At 38.1% G+C, this 24546-nt stretch overlaps 1 long non-coding RNA gene across 4 annotated transcripts in view; it reads right to left on the bottom strand.

Moving 5' to 3' along the window:
• LOC115934313 (uncharacterized) overlaps positions 1 to 24546 on the bottom strand; it is a 415675-nt gene that overhangs the window by 304191 nt on the left and 86938 nt on the right. For 3 of the 4 annotated variants that reach the window (XR_010133495.1, XR_010133496.1, XR_010133497.1), the window contains one exon: positions 3699 to 3784. The exons of the other annotated variant lie outside the window; for it this stretch is intronic. This is a non-coding gene — a long non-coding RNA (uncharacterized lncRNA). Of the gene's footprint in view, positions 1 to 3698; positions 3785 to 24546 lie in introns of those variants that run through there. 4 annotated transcript variants of the gene reach the window in all.

Raw genomic sequence — 24546 nt, 5'->3', positions numbered from 1 at the left:
AAGAAAAAAAGAGAGAAGAATCAAATAGACACAATAAAAAATGATAAAGGGGATATCACCACCGATCCCACAGAAATACAAACTACCATCAGAGAATACTACAAACACCTCTACGCAAATAAACTAGAAAATCTAGAAGAAAGGGATACATTCCTTGACACATACACTCTCCCAAGACTAAACCAGGAAGAAGTTGAATCTCTGAATAGACCAATAACAGGAGCTGAAATTGTGGCAATAATCAATAGTTTACCAACCAAAAAGAGTCCAGGACCAGATGGATTCACAGCCGAATTCTACCAGAGGTATAAGGAGGAACTGGTACCATTCCTTCTGAAACTATTCCAATCAATAGAAAAAGAGGGAATCCTCCCTAACTCATTTTATGAGGCCAGCATCATTCTGATACCAAAGCCGGGCAGAGACACAACCAAAAAAGAGAATTTTAGACCAATATCCTTGATGAACATTGATGCAAAAATCCTCAATAAAATACTGGCAAAACGAATCCAGCAGCACATCAAAAAGCTTATCCACCACGATCAAGTGGGCTTCATCCCTGGGATGCAAGGCTGGTTCAATATACGCAAATCAATAAATGTAATCCAGCATATAAACAGAGCCAAAGACAAAAACCACATGATTATCTCAATAGATGCAGAAAAAGCCTTTGACAAAATTCAACAACTGTTCATGCTAAAAACTCTCAATAAATTAGGTATTGATGGGACGTATTTCAAAATAATAAGAGCTATCTATGACAAACCCACAGCCAATATCATACTGAATGGGCAAAAACTGGAAGCATTCCCTTTGAAAACTGGCACAAGACAGGGATGCCCTCTCTCACCGCTCCTATTCAACATAGTGTTGGAAGTTCTGGCCAGGGCAATCAGGCAGGAGAAGGAAATAAAGGGTATTCAATTAGGAAAAGAGGAAGTCAAATTGTCCCTGTTTGCAGACGACATGATTGTTTATCTAGAAAACCCCATTGTCTCAGCCCAAAATCTCCTTAAGCTGATAAGCAACTTCAGCAAAGTCTCAGGATACAAAATCAATGTACAAAAATCACAAGCATTCTTATACACCAACAACAGACAAACAGAGAGCCAAATCATGAGTGAACTCCCATTCACAATTGCTTCAAAGAGAATAAAATACCTAGGAATCCAACTTACAAGGGATGTGAAGGACCTCTTCAAGGAGAACTACAAACCACTGCTCAAGGAAATAAAAGAGGATACAAACAATTGGAAGAACATTCCATGCTCATGGGTAGGAAGAATCAATATCGTGAAAATGGCCATACTGCCCAAGGTCATTTACAGATTCAATGCCATCCCCATCAAGCTACCAATGACTTTCTTCACAGAATTGGAAAAAACTACTTTAAAGTTCATATGGAACCAAAAAAGAGCCCGCATCGCCAAGTCAATCCTAAGCCAAAAGAACAAAGCTGGAGGCATCACACTACCTGACTTCAAACTATACTACAAGGCTACAGTAACCAAAACAGCATGGTACTGGTACCAAAACAGAGATATAGATCAATGGAACAGAACAGAGCCCTTAGAAATAACGCTGCATACCTACAACTATCTGATCTTTGACAAACCTGAGAAAAACATGCAATGGGGAAAGGATTCCCTATTTAATAAATGGTGCTGGGAAAACTGGCTAGCCATATGTAGAAAGCTGAAACTGGATCCCTTCCTTACACCTTATACAAAAATGAATTCAAGATGGATTAAAGATTTAAACGTTAGACCTAAAAGCATAAAAACCCTAGAAGAAAACCTAGGCATTACCATTCAGGACATAGGCGTGGGCAAGGACTTCATGTCCAAAACACCAAAAGCAATGGCAACAAAAGACAAAATTGACAAATGGGATCTAATTAAACTAAAGAGCTTCTGCACAGCAAAAGAAACTACCATCAGAGTGAACAGGCAACCTACAACATGGGAGAAAATTTTCGCAACCTACTCATCTGACAAAGGGCTAATATCCAGAATCTACAATGAACTCAAACAAATTTACAAGAAAAAAACAAACAACCCCATCAAAAAGTGGGCGAAGGACATGAACAGACACTTCACAAAAGAAGACATTTATGCAGCCAAAAAACACATGAAAAAATGCTCATCATCACTGGCCATCAGAGAAATGCAAATCAAAACCACTATGAGATATCATCTCACACCAGTTAGAATGGCAATCATTAAAAAGTCAGGAAACAACAGGTGCTGGAGAGGATGTGGAGAAATAGGAACACTTTTACACTGTTGGTGGGACTGTAAACTAGTTCAACCATTGTGGAAGTCAGTGTGGCCATTCCTCAGGGATCTAGAACTAGAAATACCATTTGACCCAGCCATCCCATTACTGGGTATATACCCAAAGGACTATAAATCATGCTGCTATAAAGACACATGCACACGTATGTTTATTGCGGCATTATTCACAATAGCAAAGACTTGGAACCAACCCAAATGTCCAACAATGATAGACTGGATTAAGAAAATGTGGCACATATACACCATGGAATACTATGCAGCCATAAAAAATGATGAGTTCATGTCCTTTGTAGGGACATGGATGAAACTGGAAACCATCATTCTCAGTAAACTATCGCAAGAACAAAAAACCAAACACCGCATATTCTCACTCATAGGTGGGAATTGAACAATGAGATCACATGGACACAGGAAGGGGAATATCACACTCTGGGGACTGTTGTGGGGTGGGGGGAGGGGGGAGGGATAGCATTGGGAGATATACCTAATGCTAGATGACGAGTTAGTGGGTGCAGCACACCAGAATGGCACATGTATACATATGTAACTAACCTGCACAATGTGCACATGTACCCTAAAACTTAAAAGTATAATAAAAAAAAAAGATAAAAAAAAAAAAATAAAAAATAAACTAAAAGCATTCTGTTTGTGGTAAACCTAATGCTGCACAGGGCTCTTAATGGCTACTTAAATTAGATAAAATATTTCTGCCATATTTTACATCTCTCAGTTTTCCAGAGGATTGAACTGGAAGATATGGGGGAAGACTTATGTCTTACTCCAAAGCTTGATACTACATCATTAACTAATTCTATCTTTTGACCTCATTCATATTTTGGGTCCCACAACAGACCAGGACCTTCCTTTACTGAAGGAAGGTATAGAAACGTGTTTTTTAATCTGGCAGATTCCTGGAAAATTTCTCTTAGTATCCATCCTGAATTTACATACAAAATAAACTATATGGTTTATATACAAATCACTAATGAGAACATCTAGCACTTTCATCAGATTTTTAAAGGGCTCTGAAAAAAGGATACAGGCACTCAGACAGATGATTCTAAAGTAGTCCATTGCTCTGGAATCTTTCAAAAAGTTGACTTGGACTCTTTTTTTTTCCATAATAGGCCAAGCTTCAGTTTCTTCATTCCACATACTTTTTAAAAATTGGTTTATAATCCAACATTTGTGTTTAATTACCTATTTCAAGATCATAATAACATGTGCTCTTGAAATATCAATAAGGCAAATATGGGCAAATGACTTTTGTTCGGTTGCCAGCTCCAACCCAACAACCTCTCCATGACTATTCCTGAGACATATCTAACAGGTTAAAAGGAAGTCACTAGAGGTTGCTGGTCCTCAGGCTCCTCTAGAAAGATAATCCCAAGATGCACTTACGACTGCGGAGACGTGGGTCGATGCAAGGCCATTCTCTATCCCTGATCCAGCCCAAGAGGAAGTTGATTGGATGCAGGTTGCAAGACCTAGAGTAATTAATCATCATCAGAATCACCTGAGGGTTTCTTAATCTCAGTTATGTAGATGAGTTATGTGGGTGTAGATATATGGGTGTCAAAGTACTACCTTTTTAAACTTCTTTTGTATGTTTAAATTTTTTCACAATAGAAAGATGGGAAAAAGTAACTTTGCACAAGCTAATATTACTTTTATCTACATCTCTCCACTGGCCCACATGGTTATGATTCAAAAGATTTGCAGTAGAGGTGCACACGTTTGTGTATTTTGAAAATAAAGAGAAATATTCTCCTATGATTAAGATAGGCACACCTTGAAAACCACTACCCTAAGAGGAAGTGGGAGACAAGGGCAATCGCTTCCCACATATGAAGCCCTTTCAGCATCCCCCTCAGTATCAACTCCCTTTCTCCCAGGACAGCAAAGAGTCATTTGGGGGGCAGAATACCTGGACTGAACCCTCCGTTGTTTCCAGTGAAAATTGCCAGCTTCTGATTTAAGCTTCTAATATTTAGGCATACATATATATTATATATTATAAACATATACACACATATAAAAGCCTAAATATATGTGTGTGTGTATACACATATATGTACACATATATATAAGCCTGGTGACAGAGCGACACCCTGTCTCAAGAAAAAAAAAAGCACTTTTTTTTGCATGGCTTATTCTCTTTCTTTCCCTGGCTTCGCTCATTAAATCATTGGGTTCTCCTAGAGACATGTCCTTAATTAGTTACCTGCATAAGAATTATCATCTAAAAGGATTCACTTTTGGGAAGGCAGCCTGACACCCAACTTTTCCATTTCTAGCTCAGGGATATCTTGATAAATGTATCTCACTCCTGAGTAAATCAGACATATTGCAAAGAGGAATGATAGTAATTTTTAAATGATGCAAAAGAAATCAGTATTAGTATGTCTCAGAAAGTTCTAAGTTCAAGTTCCTGTGTTTCAGATAAGATATATATATGTGTGTATATATATATATATATATATATATATATATATATATATATATATATAGAAAGAGAGAGAGAGAGAGAGAGCCAGGAGTTTGAGAGTAGGATGAGCAACATAGTGAAACTCTATCCCTAAAAAAAAATTTTTTTTTAATTAGCCAGGTGTAGCTAGGACGGTCCTAGCTACTTAGGAGGATTGCTTAAGCCCGGAAGTCCAAGGCTGCAGTGAGCTATGATGGTGCCACTGCACTCCAGCCTGGGTGACAGAGTGAGACACTGTCTCTAATGTCTCTACAATCACCAGCGGGACCCTCAATATTGTAACTTAGTAGAATTAAATATACTGAGGGCAAAAAGCACGGCTTCTAGGAGCTGAGTAACTTTGTGCAAGTTATTTAATTTCTCCAAGGCTTAGTTTCATATTTGTTAATGTGGGTAATAATACTCACTATACAAGGATTTTTGAAGATTAAGTTTTAAAATCTATCAAGAAATGCCTAGCACAACGTCAGGCATATAATAGGCACTAAATAAATAATAGTTTCTTGTTCCTTGAGACATGTTTCTGAACTGGATTGTACTTTTTTTTCCTGAAATTCTTGAGAATAACTGGATTCCAATTGTTACATGGTACTAGGGGCAGTCTATTAACAAGTACAGATCCTCATTAACACAATCTGACATGATGCTGGCAGAGCTCTCAAAAACAAGGAACTCATAGTTTTCTTTAGTTTTAGCTTCTATATGAGAAAAAGTTTATTTTTATAGTGTATTTGAACAAATAGAACTGACCTATGTTTTAAAATATATAAAGCTGATTACATGTACAACTGTGTGTCCAAATTTCTGACATGTTAGACTATCATCATTGTTTTCCACTTGGACTCAAGGATGTTAGGTTTCAGCATATGGCTGTCAAGGAATGAAGTCTCATATAGAGTGGAGGCATAAGGCCTGGCCTGACAATCTTCTGTAGGAATCTATGTTCCCTCCCAGATTGAGTGCCTAAGCACCAAGTAACACTGAAGCAATAAAATCACTTCTTTTTCATTTTGTTTTGTTTTTAGATGGAATATAGGATTTTGTTTTATTTTTATAATTTCAACTTTTATTTTAGATTCAGGGCACACATGTGTAGATTCATTATGTGGGTATACTGCATGATGCTGAGGTTTAGGGTACAATTGATCGTGAGCATAATACCCAACAGTTAGTTTTTTAAACTTTGCCCTCCTCCTTCCCATCTAGTGGCCTCACTGTCTAAAATCACTTCTGAGAGAAAAAGAAAGCACGTACCAGAAGAAGGTTAAAAGTAAAAATATATATAAGACATAGAGGTGTAAGAGGAATAGACGAAATTATGAGAAAGGGTAAAAAATTAATGAACAATAATTATTGGCAAAGTAGTTAATATAAGAGACATACAGTTCTAGCTTACTATTTGTAATTTCTAAACTCAAAATAAGTCTGTCCAGATGGATGGATGAGTGAATGAATGGGTGGGTGATGGATGGATAGCCACAGATATTAAAGATGTTATCATAGATTGATAGCTGTTGAAATGAATTGAATAAGGAAGAGCATATTCCAAATTTCTGAACAGTCATACACTACAATTCCCAGATGAAGGCTTTATTTTTCCATGTGTCTTTGTCATTTTCCTTTTATGTATTACCACCTGGCACCCTTTTGTTCCCCAGCCTAGCCCCATAAGAATGCAAGTTGCTTGGCAACTGATCCATTCACTCAAGTGTCTCAAGGAAATAACCCTAGTTCCTAGGATGGTGCATGATCCAAGTTATTATAGTAAGTTCTAGTGTTTACACCTAAATCTGAAGAGATAATCCTTGTCCACAGTATTTCCATTGCAGTCTATGAAAATCCACGCACAAGCCAAAAAACGTAAATGAGAGCAATATGACCTCTTCTTTCTTTCAAGAACTATTAATTTGAAAACATAAGAACAGATACTGGTGCAAGTTAGTCTGATGCTGAAATATTCTTTGGTCAAATAAAACCAAGAAAATGTGTGAATGCTTGTAGGCAAAAAAGATATGTAATAGATATTTCCAGTATTCTAAGTAATAGAGGTCATATAAGCCACACAATGTGATTGAAATGCTGTTTTTTTTTAATTTGAAACTTCAGCCTTTCCAAACTAAAGCTTAGAAACACATAAATATGTATACACATACCCTTCTAGCTATTTTTCACATTTTAGAGAAAGCAGTAAAACACAAAGAGGAAAGTAATATATTACTGTTTGCTTCAAAGGTTTTAGGGCTCATAGAGCTAAAGACAGGGGTTGTCTCTTCAGAGCTACGAGGCGTAGAGAATGGAAAGAGTCCATTGGTTTATATGGACAGACTTATTAGCCAAGAGTACATAAATCTGCTGAGCAAGAGACACAGAAGTGTGGCTTGGAATGCTTCTGTTACATTACAAAACACATTGTCTTTCAGTATGCCAGAAGGAAAGCTACCACACATAGCATAAGGCCAGGTTCACCTCCTTATATTCATTACAACTAAAAAAAAAAAAAAAATTGTAACCTTATTTTTTCCCTCAAGAGGCATGTTACTATGTGCAGGAACTCTTTATAAAATAATTATTCCCTTTCCTCCAAATTGAACCATTAGACTCTCATATGTAGAGCATCTTATAGAAAAATACATATATCTTTATTATTTATTGATATGAAACATAAGCGTGAAGGATTGAGTGAGCAAAGCTCAGACACCTCTATAAAAACTTCTCCAAATCTAATGAAATCGATACACAGAAGTATGGGATCATTTGGGGGCAGTTTCCAGGTCTAATGCGATGAAATTTTAGTTTGAAAGGCAAAACTTTTATTATTTTATTTTGTAATTTAAGTAGTATGTAATAATGAAGTCTTCCGCTATTCTGTACTAAGTGGTATTATCCCAGTCCACCCAGAATCTGGCAACAGAATCAGAACATTTTACTCTGAATTAAGAATACCAAAAATATGTATACCTAAATTAAGGCAATCAGATTGTGTGTTTCTTTCAACTAACAAGTTGGTAAAGATTTTGAAGGATCATGCCCAGTACTGCTGAGGAGCCAGAAAGAACAGCATTTCCACATACTATTAGTAGAAGTATAATTTGATGTAAATTTTTGGGAGGAAATTTGTCAATATACATCAGTATTTTTTAATGTGCACATTATTTAATCTAGAAATTTAATTGCTAGGAATTAACTCTTAGCAAATTTGGATACTGAGAGATAATTCAAAAGATGTCCATAAAAGGTAGTTTATAATGGCCAGGTGCAGTGGCTCACGCCTACAATCCCAGCATTCTGGGAGGCCAAGGCAGGCAGATTGCTTGAATCCAGGAGTTCAAGACCAGCCTGAGCAACATAGCAAAACTCTGTCTCTACTGAAAATACAAAAATTAGCCAGGTGTGGTGGCATGCACCAGTAGTCCCAGCTACTCAGAAAGCTGAGGTGGGAGAATCACTTGAACCTGGGAGTCAGAGGTTGCGGTGAGCAGAGCTCATGCCACTGCACTCCAGCCTGGGCAACAGAGAGAGACTCCGTCTCAAAAAAAAAAAAGTAGTTTACAAAAATAATTCTAAAAGAAAACAACTTATATTAATACTTTTAACAATAGGAAATTTGTTCAGGCATTTCATTAAACAAATTTTTTGCACATATACCACATCACAATCTTCTGAAAATACAATCGTAAATTTTAAAAGTTCTTTACTTTTAAAAGAGTAAAAGTAAGGAAAACTCAAGTGAGGAAAACAGACAGAATTTAAAATACGTAATTTATAAAGAGAACAGGAGCAGTTGATTCTGTTGATATGGGATTTAAGAGAGGATTCAAGTGTGAGTGTGAAGCTTTTGTCCTGAGCAACTGAGTGAACAGCACTGGTGAATCTCTAAGAAAAAAAAATAATCACTTTATCTGACCCTGTGCTGTACCCCTGGGAGAAGGGAGGTAATGAAAAGCCTAAAGACGTTTAAGGGACTCTAAAGAAAGAGGAAATGTGGGCCTAACTCCCCAAGGAAGCTGGAGGAAACACTAAGGAATCCAGCACACAGAAAACAATAACCACGGAGCAAGGGTGGCTGGGCCAGGCTAAGCCCATCTGGAAGCGGGGAGCAGAGGTAGCCTTTGGGCCACCAGAGATGAGTTTCTGAGAAAGAGTAGGGAGGCCCAACAGAGTCTTGTGATCCAGAAAAGGGGGCTATAGAGTAACTTAAGAAGGCCTGGTGACTGGGCATCACAGCAGGAGGGCTGTGAACAAATCAAAAGAAACCCGTTAGAGGTCTGAGAACACAGTGGGCTGGAAGTCTGTTGCCCGCTAGTGTCATGGCACAGCTTCCAGTGTTCAACACAAAAATAAAAGATAGGGAGGTGGGAGCCTCAACTATGCTTACTCCCTGGAATGCTGGATGTTACGGAATTGACAGTGTACCAGAAAAAGATCAAATTTACCATTCAAAATAAAGGCCCAGATAAGTCCAGGTTGAGTTATAGAAAAATTAATATTATTCCTTCTCCTTCCTTCCTTCCTTCCCTCCCTCCTTCCTTCCCTCCCTCCCTCTCTTCTTCCTTGCTTCCCTCCTTCCCTCCCTCCCTCCTTCCTTCCTTCCCTCCCTCTCCCTCCCTCCTTCCTTCTTTCCCTCCCTCCCTCTCCCTCCTTCCTTCCTGCTTTCCTTCCCTCCTTCCCTCCCTCCTTCCTTCCTGCCTTCCTTCCCTCCTTCACTCCCTCCCTCCTTCCTCCCCTCCCTCCCTCCTTCCTTCCCTCCCTCCTTGCCTCCCTCCTTCCTTCTTTCTTTCCCTACCTTCCTCCCTCCTTCCCTTGCTCCCTCCCTCCTTTCTTCCTTCCTTCGTTCCCTCCCTCCCTCCCTGCCTCCCTTCCTTCCCTCCCTCCCCGCCTCCCTTCCTTCCCTCCCTCCCCCTTTCTTTCCTTCCTTCCTTCTTTTCTTCCTCACCCTTTTCATTCTTTTTTACTTTTTGCACACTGGAATTTGAGACTGATAAATCCATACCCACGATACGAAACCCAAATATCATCTAGGCGCTCTAGCTTGTGGGCTCTGGGAAAGTCCTGCTTGATAATTGTCCCCTAACACTTCTGGATTAATTGCTGTACTTTCAAGTGAAAAAATTTGAGCCCACCTCTATCTGAGACTTGGGGACTTCCCAAGGAGGTGAACACAGGTGGCTCTGCAGCCAGGTGCCCTCACCACACCTACCCCACTGACCTGTCTAATCCACTTTCAGTGGGCCAGTGTATGTGCTCAATTGTACATGTGCTACTGATGAGGCAATGTTTTAATAGAAGAAAATTTTCATGACTCAATATTTGAAAAAAAATAGACTGATTCATAGGAAGAAAGCATGAACATCCTTAACACTGACTAAAAGGTATTTCTTGCAAATCAAAACCACAATGAGATACCACCTCACACCAGTTAGGATGGCAATCATTAAAAAGTCAGGGAACAACAGGTGCTGGAGAGGATATGGAGAAATAGGAACACTTTTACACTGTTGGTGGGACTGTAAACTAGTTCAACCATTGTGGAAGTCAGTGTGGCCATTCCTCAGAGATCTAGAACTAGAAATACCATTTGACCCAGCCATCCCACTACTGGGTATATACCCAAAGGACTATAAATCATGCTGCTATAAAGATACATGCACATGTATGTTTATTGCCGCATTATTCACAATAGCGAAGACTTGGAACCAACCCAAATGTCCAACAATAATAGACTGGTTTAAGAAAATGTGGCACATATACACCATGGAATACTATGCAGCCATAAAAAATCATGAGTTGATGTCCTTTGTAGGGACATGGATGAAATTGGAAACCATCATTCTCAGTAAACTATCGCAAGAACAAAAAACCAAACACGGTATATTCTCACTCATAGGTGGGAATTGAACAATGAGAACACATGGACATAGGAAGGGGAACATCACACTCTGGGGACTGTTGTGGGGTAGGGGGTGGGGGGGAGGGATAGCTTTGGGAGATATACCTAATGCTAAATGACGAGTTAATGGGTGCAGCACACCAACATGGCACATGTATACATATGTAACTAACCTGCACATTGTGCACATGTACCCTAGAACTTAAAGTATAATAATAATAAAATAAAATTTAAAAAGAGGAAAAAAAGGTATTTCTGCGCCTAGAGCATTTTTCCTACCTCTGTACTGGGAATGTCCATGGTGAGAAGGATAATCATGACGCTATTATGGGTTAACAGAAATTTCCCCTGAAAAACCCAAATGCTTTGGTTCTAGCTCAGTCCTAAGCTTGTCAGAGGCAAGATATGTCCCAGGGTCAGATGTGTCTCCACTTATACATTAAAAAATGAGATTCTGATTTTTCCCTAAATCCCTACTAAAGTCAGTGACTATGAACAAATCCCCCAGAGTGAGAAACATCTGTGAAGATGAATACCAAAATGACCCACATCCGTCTCAGCAGTCAGGCTTACTGGTACTTCACAACAGATCCTTTTTCCTAAGATGTTTTTGGAAAGGAAAGGTAAGTGGAGCCTGCTGGAACACCACCTTGAAAGCACAGTTTCACCTATAAGCCCCTGACTGGGGCTGCTGCCTTTATTTCAGAGATGCCCTGCCCAGAGAGGAGGTAGTTTTCCCTCACAGTGTAAACAAAGCCCCTCGGAAAGTTCAGACTGGGCAGAGCTCACTGGAGCACCACAAAGCCACTGTAGCCAGACTGCCTCTCTAGATTCCTCCTCTCTGGGCAGGGCATCTCTGAAACAAAGGCAGCAGCCCCAATCAGCAGCTTATAGATAAAACTCCCATCTCCCTGAAACAGAGCACCTGGGGGAAGGGGCAGCTGTGGGTGCAGCTTCAGCAGACTTAAATATTCCTACCTGCCATCTCTGAAGAGAGCAGTGGATCCCCCAGCACAGTGCTCAAAGTCTGCTAAGGGACAGACTGCCTCCTCAAGTGGGTCCCTCACCCCAGTGACTTCTGACAGGGAGACACCTCCCAGCAGGGGTCAACAGACACCACCTCATACAGGAGAGCTCCCACTAGCATCTGGCAGGTGCCCCTCCGGGATGAAGCTTCCAGAGGAAGGAACAGGCAGCAGTCTTTGCCGTTTTGCAGCATCCGATGGTGATACCAGGCAATCAGGGTCTGGAGTAAACCTCCAGCAAACTCCAACAGACCTGCAGAAGAGGGACCCGACTATTAGAAGGAAAACTAACAAACAGAAAGCAATAGCATCAACATCAACAAAGAGGACGACCATGCAAAAACTCCATCAGAAGGTCACCAACAGCAAAGACCAAATGTAGATAATTCCACTGAGATGAGGAAAAACCAATGCAAAAATGCTGAAAATTCAAAAAGCCAGAAAGCCTCTTCTCCTCCAAAAGATCACAACTCCTCACCAGCAAGGGAACAAAAATGGACGGAAAATGAGTTTCACAAATTGACAGAAGTAGACTTCAGAAGGTGGGTAATAACAAACTCCTCCAAGCTAAAGGAGCGTGTTCTAACCCAATGCAAGGAAGCTAAGAACCGTGATAAAAGGTTAGAGGAATTGCTAACTTGAATAACTAGTTTAGAGAAGAACATAAATGACCTCATGGAGCTGAAAAATACATCACGAGAACTTCGTGAAGCATACACAAGTTTCAATAGGAGAATCAATCAAGTGGAAGTGACTGAAGATCAATTTAATGAAATAAAGCGTGAAGACAAGATTAGAGAAAAAAGAATGAAAAGGAATGAATAAAGCCTCCAAAAAATATGAGACTATGTTAAAAGACCAAACCTACATTTGATTAGTGTACTTGAAAGTGATGGAGAGAATGGAACCAAGTTGGAAAACACACTTCAGGATATTATCCAGGAGAACTTCCCCAATCAAGCAAGACAGGCCAACATTCAAATTCAGGAAATACGGAGAACACCCAAAGATACTCCTTGAGAAGAGCAACCCCAAGACACATAAATGTCAGATTCACCAATGTTGAAATGAAGGAAAAAATGTTAAGGGCAGCCAGAGAGAAAGGTTGGGTTACCCACAAATGGAAGCCTATCAGACTAACAGCAGATCTCTCTGCAAAACCCTACAAGCCAGAAGAAAGTGGAGGCCAATATTCAACATTCTTAAAGAAAAGAATTTTCAACCCAGAATTTCATATCTAGACTAACTAAGCTTCATAAGTGAAGAAGAAATGAAATCCTTTACAGATAAACAAATGCTGAGAGATTTTGTCACCACCAGGCCTGCCTTATAAGAGCTCCTGAAGGAAGCACTAAATCTGGAAAGGAAAAACTGGTACCAGCCACTGCAAAAACAAACCAAAATGTAAAGACCACCAACACTATGAAGAAACTACATCAACTAATGGGCAAGATAACCAGCTAACATCATAATGACAGGATCAAATTCACACATAACAATATTAACCTTAAATGTAAAGGGGCTAAATGCCCCAATTAAAAGGCACAGACTGGCAAATTGGATAAAGAGTCAAGACACATCAGTGTGCTGTATTCAGAAGACCAATCTCATGTGCAAAGACACACATAGGCACAAAATAAAGAGATGGAGGCAGATTTACCAAGCAAATGGAAAGCAAAAAAAAGCAGGGGTTGCAATCCTAGTCTCTGATAAAACAGGCTTTAAACCAACAAAGATAAAAAAAGACAAAGAAGGGCATTACATAATGGTAAAGGGATCAATGCAACAAGAAGAGCTAAGTATCCTAAATATATATGCCCCCAATACAGGAGCACCTAGATTCATAAAGCAAGTTCTTAGAGATGTACAAAGAGACCTAGACTCCCACACAATAATAGCAGGAGACTTTCACACCCCACTGTCAATATTGGACAGATCAACGAGACAGAAAATTAACAAGGATATTCAAGAGTTGAACTCAGCTCTGAACCAAGCAGACCTAATAGACATCTACAGAACTCTCCACCACAAATCAACAGAATATACATTCTTCTTAGCACCACATAGCACTTGTTCTAAAATCGACTACATAATTGGAACTAAAACACTCCTCAGCAAATGCAAAAGAATGGAAATCCTAACTGTCTCTCAGACCACAGTGCAATCAAATTAGAACACATGATTAAGAAACTCACTCAAAACCACACAACTACATGGAAACTGAACAATCTGCTCCTGAATGACTACTGAGTAAATAACGAAATTAAGGCAGAAACAAATAAGTTATTTGAAACCAAAGAGAACAAGGACACAAAGTACCAGAACCTCTGGGACACAGCTAAAGCAGTGTTTAGAGGGAAATTTATAGTACTAAATGCCCACATGAGAAAGCGAGAAACATCTGAAATTGATACCCTAACATCACAACTAAAAGAACTTGAGAAACAAGAGCAAACAAATTCAAAAGCTAGCAGAAGACAAGAAATAACTAAGATCAGAGCAGAACTGAAGGAGATAGAGACATGAAAAAACCTTCAAAAAAAAATCAATGAATCCAAGAGCTGGTTTTTTGAAAAGATTAACAAAATAGACCACTAGCCAGACTAATAAGAGAAGAGAGAAGAATCAAATAGACACAACAAAAAATGATAAAGGGGACATCACAATCAATCCTACAGAAATACAAACTACCATCAGAGAATACTATAAACATCTCTATACAAATACACTACAAAGTCTTGGAGAAGCACATAAATTCCTGGACATATACACCCTCCCAAGACTAAACCAGGAAGAAGTTAAATCCCTGAATAGACCAATAACAAGTTCTGAAATTGAGGCAGTAATTAATAGCCTACCAATCAAAAAAAGCCCAGGACCAGATGGATTCACAGCCAAATTCTACCAGAGATACAAAGAGGGGCTGGTACCATTACTTCTGAAACTATTCCAAACAATAGAAAAAGAGGGAGTCATCCCTAACTCATTTTATGAGGCCAGCAGCATCCTGATACCAAATCTTTGCTGGCAGAGACACAACAAAACAAGAAAATTTCAGACCAATACCTCTGATGAACATTGATACAAAAATCCTCAATAAAATACTGGCAAACCAAATCCAGCAGCACATCAAAAAGCTTATCCACCATGATCAAGTCCACTTCATCCCTGGGATGCAAGGCTGGTTCAACATATGCAAATCAATAAACATAATCCATCACATAAACAGAACCAATGACAAAAACCACATGATTATCCCAATAGATGCAGAAAAGGCCTTTGATAAAATTCAACACCCTTCATGCTAAAAACACTCAAGAAACTAGGTACTGGTGGAACATATCTCAAAATGATAAGAGCTATTTATGAAAAACCCACAGCCAATATCATACTGAATGGGCAAAATCTGGAGGCATTCCCTTTGAAAACAGGCACAAGACAAGGATACCCTCTCTCACCACTGTGATTCAACATAGTATTGGAAGTTCTGGCCAGGGCAATCAGGCAAGAGAAACAAATAAAGGTATTCAAATAGGAAGAGAGGAAGTCGAACTGTCTCTGTTTGCAGATGACATGATTGTATACTTAGAAAACCCCATTGTCTCAGCCCAAAAACTCCTTAACCTGATAAGCAACTTCAGCAAAGTCTCAGGATACAAAATCAATGTGCAAAAATCACAAGGATTCCTATACACCAATAATAGACAAACAGAGAGCCAAATCATGAGTGAACTCCCATTCACAATTGCTACAAAGAAAATAAAATACCTAGGAATACAACTTACAAGGAACATGAAGGACCTCTTCAAGGAGAACTACAAACCACTGCTTAAGGAAAAAACAGAGGACACAAACAAATGGAAAAACATTCCATGCTCATGGATAGGAAGAATCAACATTGTAGAAATGCCCATACTGCCCAAAGTAATTTAAAGAGTCAACGCTATTGCCATCAAACTACCACTGACTTTCTTCACAGAATTAGAAAAAACTACTTTAAATTTCATATGGAACCAAAAAAGAGCCCATATAGCCAAGACAATCCTAAGCAAAAAAGAACAAAGCTGGAGGCATCACACTACCTGACTTCAAACTATACTACAAGGCTACAGTAACCAGAACAGCATGGTACTGCTACCAAAACAGATATATAGACCAATGGAACAGAACAGAGGCCTCAGAAATAACACCACACATCTACAACCATCTGATCTTTGACAAACCTGACAAAAACAAGCAATGGGGAAATGATTCCCTATTCAATAAGTGGTGTTGGGAAAACTGGCTAGCCATATGCAGAAAACTGAAACTGGACCCCTTTCTTACACCTTATACAAAAATTAACTCAAGATGGATTAAAGACTTAAGTGTAAAACCTAAAACCATAAACACCCTAGAAGAAAACCTAGGCAATACCATTCAGGACATAAGCATGGGCAAAGACTTCATGACTGAAAAACCAAAAGCAATGGCAACAAAAGCCAAAATTGACAAACGGGGTCTAATCAAACTAAAGAGCTTCTGCACAGCAAAAGAAACTATCATCAGAGTGAACAGGCAAACTACAAAATGGGAGAAAATTTTTACAGTCCATCCATCTGACAAAGGTCTAATATCCAGCATCTACAAGGAACTTAAACAAATTTACAAGAGAAAAACAAATAACCCCATCAAAAAGTGGGTGAAGGATATGAACAGACACTTCTCAAGACATTTACGCAGCCAACAAACATGAAAAAAAGCTCATCATCACTGGTCATTAGAGAAATGCAAATCAAAACCAAAATGAGATACCATCTCACACCAGTTAGAATGGCAATCATTAAAAAATCAGGAAACAACAGATGCTGGCGAGGCTGTGAAGAAATAAGAATGCTTTTACACGGTTGGTGGGAGTGTAAATTAGTTCAACCATTGTGGAAGACAGTGTGGCAATTCCTCAAGGATCTAGAACTAGAAATACCATTTGACCCAGCAATCCCATTACTGAGTATATACCTAAAGGATTGTAAATCATTTTACTGTAAAGATACATGCACACATATGTTTATTACAGCACTATCCACAATAGCAAAGACTTGGAACTAACCCAAATGCCCATGAATGACAGACTGGATAAAGAAAATGTGGCACATATACACCATGGAATACCAAGCAGCCATAATTAAGAATGAGTTCATGTCCTTTGCAGGGACATGGATGGATGAAGCTGGAAACCATCATTCTCAGCAAACTAACACAGGAACAGAAAACCAAACACCACATGTGTTGAACTCATAAGTGGGAGTTGAACAATGAGAACATATGGGCACAGGGAGGGGAACATCACACACCAGGGCCTGTCGTGGGGTGGGGTGCAAGGGGAAGGATAGCATTAGGAGACATATCTAATGTAGGTTATGGGTTGATAGGTTCAGCAAACCACCATGGCACATGTATACCTATGTAACAAACCTGCACGTTCTGCACATGTGTCCCAGAACTTAAAGTATAATAAAAAAATCATGAAATATAGAAAAGAATGAATGCTAGAATAGTATAGATAAGATGTCCATCTTCCAGTAATCCTCACTACATTCTCACTAATCACATACTTACAATTAATACCTTTGTGCCAGGTGATGCCTTTAGAAGGAAACAGTTCATTATAAATCACTAAACTCTTTTTCCAACCCAATATGAGATGTTCAACCACTTTATTTGGAGTGGGGTAGGGATATTTTCTTGGATTGAAAATTTAGTTAAGATAGTTCCTTGTATAGAGTACCAATTCAGCTGAACTTTTTTTTTTTAAGTAGAACTTTCCACATGCCTGTTTTTGAGCTCCTGAAAAAATGGAAAATAGGATTTGAAGCTATGATACAACTATCAGGAATCCAAAAATCACTTTGTATCTATGCAGCGCAATCCTTGGAAGTATTCAGTCAGATAGTCTGGTCGAGGTTATAAGACTCTACAAACACTCAGCACAACCATCTGAGAGTTATGTGCTGTTGTGTGGTCTTAATTACATCACAACCATAATAAGTTGCATGTAGGTCTTTTGTGTTTGTTTATTTGTTTTTTTCTACCTCTGCTCTAACTTTTCATTTAGAGCCAAATAAGAACATCAAATTAAAACATTAACTCAAGAGACAGAGCAGCAGGAAATTCCGAGGTTAGGTTTCTCATTGCAATTTTAACTTTCCCATGATAGACATTTTCTGTGCTGGTTAGCATCTTACATGTATAGCTTTGTATAAAGAGTCAGATTCTAACTTCAGTTACACCCATTTTATTTTTACTGAAAATGTAAGGGGGAGTAATGAAGAATCAAAGTAGTGCCAGAGGTGAGCAGGTTGGAAAGCAAATGCTGAAGGAGACAGTTATGGGAGGCCCACAAATAGGGGAGCCGGAAAAGGAAATACGAGGCACAGATGGAGTTGTGTTAGTGAATACGCGATTGCATTTCAAGATTTCTTCACATGCATGTTTTCATGTACTTCTTTTCAAATAACTGTTAAACAACAATTTGAACCACATTAATTTTATTTATTTTTTATTTATATAGAACTTGAGTGTTTGGTTCACTTTGATTTCACCTCTTGCTTATAAATCTTCTGACCAGTCATTAACTGCTTGTAAAGTCCTGGCACCTCATATATTGTCACTTAATTATGTCATGCTACAGTGGGCTTCCTAGGAGGCAAAAATTCTACACAAAAACACTTATAAAGAAAGCCAGGGCAGACAGCCTGACTAAGCCAGTAAGAATAAAAATTGTTGCTGACAAGGGAATAGAATTGACAACTAAAGCTTTCTGAACCAAAGGGGAAAATGAATAGCCAAGACATTTGAATTGTTGAAGGAAAGGATGTTTCAGATCTAGGCGAGGGGGAGGAACACAGCATAAAACTGGAAACAGAAGATTAACCACTAAGCCTTCTCAGAATGAATCATAAAGAGAGAAAAAGGATTATTAGCCAAAAGGATCTACGCAGGAAGGGCTCAGGGCAAAGCTTCCTGGTGCATCCTGTCTTCAAGCCTAAGATGTTGGAAACCGTTCCTTGTTGGAAGAAGCACCTCATTGGTAAAGTCTGCCCAAGACATTAGGGAATAAAAAGGAACTGAAGAAAAACTCATTTGAATTTCAGGACACTATTAAATTTTTTAAAACTCTGTTATTTCCATGATAATACTTGATACTAGTGAAGATGTGGTAAAACTGGCACCCACACATTACTGGGAGCAGCATCAGTTGATATAATCCTTTTGAAAAATAATTAAACAATATAATACAAATCCAAAGCCATAAAACTGTTAATAGCTTTAATGTAGAATTTTCTTTTCTGGTCATCTATCCTATAGAAATACTCTAAATATTAAAAAGTCTCTACTCACAGAAATATTCGTGACAACACTCGATATGAAGTGAAAAAACAGTAACAAGCTAAATATCCAATAATAAAAGAAAACTTTAGTAAAATATGCTTGTACATTCACTCAATGAAATAAAAATCTATCACAAAAATCCTGATTATTGAAATACACAGCACCACCTATGAAGTATTCCTGCCTCCCCACAACTCCCACAAAACAGTAAAACTTTAATCAAACTTTTCAATGAAACTTCTAATTTATAGGAAAAACCAGATTGAAAGGAACAAGCCAAACTGTCCATAAGTAAGCAACTCAAGAACTGTGGAAAATTGATTTAGCTTCTTTAATAATTTGGTGATCTAGGGGAAGGGAAGAAGGAGTTCATCTCTCGAAGAGTTCCCTGTTTCATTGAACGTTCGGCGATGACGGAAATGTTCCACATCTGTGCTGTCCAAATAAGGCGGTCACTACGGAGCACTTGAAATGTGGCTAGTGTGACTTATGGTCTGACTTTCTTAATTTCATTTCATTTTAATAATTTAAATTTAAAAATCCACTTTTGGCCAGCGGCTACCATACTGGATGACACAGTTCTAGATTTAAAAGATTTAAGAGACACACAACTATATGCGATGTGTAGATTTTGTTGGATTCTGAAGCAAATAGACTTGGAAAGACCTATCTGAGTCTTTCAGGGAAATTTGAACACAGCCTGAGTTAGATGTTAATTCTGTTTACTGTAATAAAGGTATTGTGGTGGTTATGCCATAAACTTAACTGATTTTTTAGAGACTCATGCTGAAATGTTTAGAGATAGAATGTCAAAATGTCACAATGCCTGGGATTTGCTTTAAGATGGTTCTACCGCCAGGCACGGTAGTTCACACCTGTAATCCCAGCACTCTGGGAGGCTGAGGCAGGTGGATCACTTGAGGTCAGGAGTTCAAGACCAGCCTTGCCAACATGGTGAATCCCCATGTTTACTAAAAATACCAAAATTAGCTGGGTGTGGTGGCGGGCACCTGTAATCCCAGCTACTTGGGAGGCTGAGGTGAGAGGATCGCTTGAACCTAGGAGGCAGAGGTTGCAGTGAGCCGAGATCACACCACTGCATTCCAGCCTAGGCGACAGAGGAACAGTCTGTCTCAAAAAAAAAAAAAAATCCTTCTACCAAAGATAGAGAAAAGAGAGGGATGAGTAAATGTTGTAAAATGTGGATAACTGTTTAATCTGGGTGAGGTGTATGTAGTGTCATTATAGTTTCCCTTTTTGTGTGTATATTTGAAAGATTTTTATAATAATAATTTCTAAAATTCATAATTACATAAAAAATGCTTATGAAAAATATTAAGTGAAAAGGCAGAATATAAGCTTGTCCATTCAACATTACTATGACCATTAACTAGTAATGCATTAACATGTTGATGCCGAGTTGCAAGTCATCTGTTAAGATGTTCAAATTTGCAATGATTTTACTCATATTTTAGTGAAGAGCTAAAATACAGTTTGATGCTAGAAAATGTTTATGGGAATATTTTAAGCATGTTTAAGTGTGACAGGAAAAAGAAAGTGTGAGAATCACTGTAACAAACACATACACCTATCCATACACACCCATATACCATTAAAAAAAAAAAACCCCATTACATACAAACACATAGTATCATTTATTCCATAATGGTGGTTTGGTTTTGTTCATGGGATTGAACTAGATAAAGAACAGACAAATTTTTGTAATGTGATTAGGTTACTTTTAGAATAAGATTAAAACCACATTTAAATTAAATTTAACTTTTTAAAAAGTGAGATCTGTGGTTTGATATATGGAATTATTCTTAATAGACCCCCAAACGTTTATTGCCAAGACCCAAATCTATTTCACCAGAACCCTGCCCCTTTTTCAGAGGCATATGAATAGAATAGGATAAGGATATTCACATATTTGCAAATTTAACGTCATATAAAGATAAATATAATGCAATGTGAAAAGAAAGCGGATGTTTATATTACCTTAGAACTCAAAACAAATCCTTCTGACCTTAGTGGTAATATTTAATGATAAAAATAACATCATTTAAATGATGTTTAATATAGCCAGGCATTGTTTTAAGCACTTTATTTATGGTAACTCATCTAACTCTCACAGCCCTTTGTGGTATGAAATATTGCTGTCTCCATTTTAAAGCTGGCAAAACTAAGACACAGAGAAGTTAAGTAACTTGTCTAAGATCACACAGCCAGCAAGTAGTGAAGCCAAGATTTAAACCCAGAATTTCTGCTCCGGAGTCCATGCTTTTAGGCACTATGCCACACTCAGGTAATAGTTCTATTGACTTCATTCACTCACAAGTTGAGAATCAAATATCTGTTTCTCACTGCCACGTGCACCCCTCCTCATGTGGGCCAGGGAGCCATGGACTTTCTATCACCTCATTAAAACAAAAGTAGCTGGGTGCAGTGTCCCATATCTGTAATCCCAGCACAATGGGAGGCTGAGGCAGGATAACAGCTTGAGCCCAGGAGTTCAAGACCAGCCTGGGCAACATGGTGAAACTCTGTCTTCACAAAAAATACAAAAAAATTAGCTGGGCATGGTGGTGTGTGCCTGTAGTTCCAGCTACTCAAGAGGCTGAGGCGGGAGGATCGCTTGAGCCCAGGAGGTCAAGACTGCAGTGAGCTGAAATCATGCCACTGCACTCCAGCCCATGCAACAGAATGAGACAAAAAAAAGTAGTTGAGCCAAAGAGAGGCATGTTAGCCGCCATTATTGCTATTACTATATTATTATATTATATTATCACTTACATCTGAGCCAAATTCCCCCTCAGTCCTTGGTAACTAAACCTCCCCTCCATGAATAATGAATCATTCTCATAGTCTCACCCTCAGTGGGCTTCAGTTACCTTTGAAGACAGATCAGTTCCGGTGATGCAATATTGGTTTGTAGGGAAGCAAAGTAATGATTTCTAACCTAGTCATGCAACAGATGCTTTACATGTGGTGCTTTTAAAAGAACAAGTAAGGGTTTTCTTTCTGCTAAGTTAGTTTTTTGAATACCTGAAGTTCAGTCTTTTAAAGACAACCATTTTGGGGATAGGGAAGGGGACATATTTCTAACTGATAACAAACAGAACACTGTCCTGTTAGAGTATGTGGAGAATAGTAGAATCTTATTTTACCGTTGAGGTCATTTTAAGACAGCAATCATAGCACCTTGCTACTTCTTGGATCAGAGAGATATGTAGAGTTTTTTGGCCGTGTATATATGGTCTTAGGTAGCTGTGCTTTTTGAGTTCCCACACTTGTCTTTTTAATGATAGTCTTCTGGTGTCCTCAATGGAGTTTATCAGTTGTCACATCTGTTGACGTCCTTAATGCCCTTTCTCTAGCAATCATCCATCTCCTAATTTGTGGCTTCTAATTTGCTATAGTTTGGAAAACCACTCATGCCATAAGTATGAATCTATAAATGTACTTATGCATAAATTTACAAATGTATATACACTTATCCCTTTCCACAAAGGATGGCAGCTTTTTAAAATTATGCAATTACAAAAAATAATTTTTGAAGGAATTTGAACAAAAGGAAAACAAGAATATATTAAAGAATAAGAAAAATAATAAAGCCAAGGTAGGTAACACACGCAGACTGCATGCTCTGTACCTCTCTGTAATTTCTAGTGCTAGGTAGCAAACAGAGCTCTGGATTTCCTGGAAGCCAAAGCAAAGATAAAAAGGCAATCCATTAGTTACAGGTTCACAATGCTCAGAAAATAAAAACAAACCAGCTATTCAGAAAAAGTACTACCACTCTTAACATTAAGACCTAAGAGAATTTTTTCATCATATTCATTAAGAAGGGTAATATAGGATAGAATAATGTCTTCAGTGGCATTCTGAGAATAGCTAATGTAATACATTCCAAATAGTGCTTGTTATGAAATCGCTTTAATATAAGCCAAAAGCAAAAACCCAGCCAAATAACATCTTTAAAAAGCAAGCATAGTAAGGAACTAAGAGACTTTTAGTAAGTAACATGCACAAACTTCACTATATGGGCTGTGTAGTCACTATTTTCCTTGATGGAAGGCTGTTGGCATATACTTCCTAATTGGTGGCCATATTCCAGATATGTAGGTTTATAAACATGTATACATATTTTATGGATAAGTCTATTTCTTTTAGTTACTATCCATTTAGAAAACATTAAATACTCCTAGCCACTAGATTTAGTTAGTCCTCAATTCCAGTCTTGTTGCTATCTTCATTTTATGAGAAGGGACAAAGAAGTTATCATTTGAACTCTTGTTATAATCGTCAGATTCCAAACCTTCAATAAAAAGATGACTGCCAGTTTACAAAGAGAATTTCTAAATTCGTAAATTAGTGAAGTGAATTGAAGAGAAGACATACTCTCATTCACACGGTAACTAGGAGATATTCTTTCATTGTGAGCCCTTCTCTGAAGTGAATTTAATCAAAGTTTATTCAATGAATTTCAAAGCAAATCCACCAGCCCACTTTACCTTCCATTTAGGTCCCTAACAACGGGATTTGAGGACTGCTCTTTACTTTAATTCTTTACTTGTGCGGTACCTACTGTATGTAGAGAATGTTTGCATGTTTGGAGTCTCTGAACAACACAATGAATTCCCTACACGATACCATAACACAATTTCTCGGCTATCAAGTAAAGCTTTTTTATCCTGCTGAGTTCAAAGTTCAAAATTTATTTCTTAGCTTAATGCAATGCTAGTGCAAGTGTGTTTAATATATTCATTCTAAATGCCATCAGAGGACGGTGGTGTCAACATTTTGGCTTTGTTTGGACAGCTTTTGTGCAAGTGCAAACACAGAGTGTATGAAATCTAATGAGATTAGGCGCTTACTGCAAAATTAAAGGCAGGCGACTAGACTTCAAAGACATTACCGCAGTTCAAATCCCTGACTATATTTCTTGGGCCACTTCAGCAAACTAAAGTTTGAAAATCACCTTTACCAAAAGTTTTTCTTCATAGCAACCCTTTATTAGAATACTTAGTATTCAACACCTTCTAAAAAAATACATGGTTTCTTATGTTTCTTTTTTAAAATCATCATTCAAGAACACTACAATTAAGGAGGATGAAATTAAATCAAGACGAGCAAGGATTAACCAAAAGCTTTTCACAAACCCAGAATTAAACATAAATCTTTTAAAAGCTGTGGGTTTTGAGGTGTTTTTATTTTTTTGCAAAAATATAGAAAACAATAAAAGAAATTTGACCTCATCACAAGATGATAATGAATTTTCTCATTTTTTCAACATTATTAACAATTAATAAGGGCTTACTATGTCCCAGACACTATTCTAAGTGATTTGTAGGTATCAAATTAATCCTAACCACAGTCTTATAAGATTGTTAATATTATTAGTACCAATTTACAGATTTAAAAACCAGAGCTTACCAAAATTAAACTGTGGCTTATTGAAGTAGAATAATAAACTGA

This window comes from Gorilla gorilla, chromosome 3 (assembly GCF_029281585.2).
Source record: "Gorilla gorilla gorilla isolate KB3781 chromosome 3, NHGRI_mGorGor1-v2.1_pri, whole genome shotgun sequence".
Classification (NCBI taxonomy): Eukaryota; Metazoa; Chordata; class Mammalia; order Primates; family Hominidae; genus Gorilla; species Gorilla gorilla.
The sequence above is the reverse complement of the archived record's forward strand: the minus strand, read 5'-3'. Positions and strand labels throughout refer to the sequence as shown.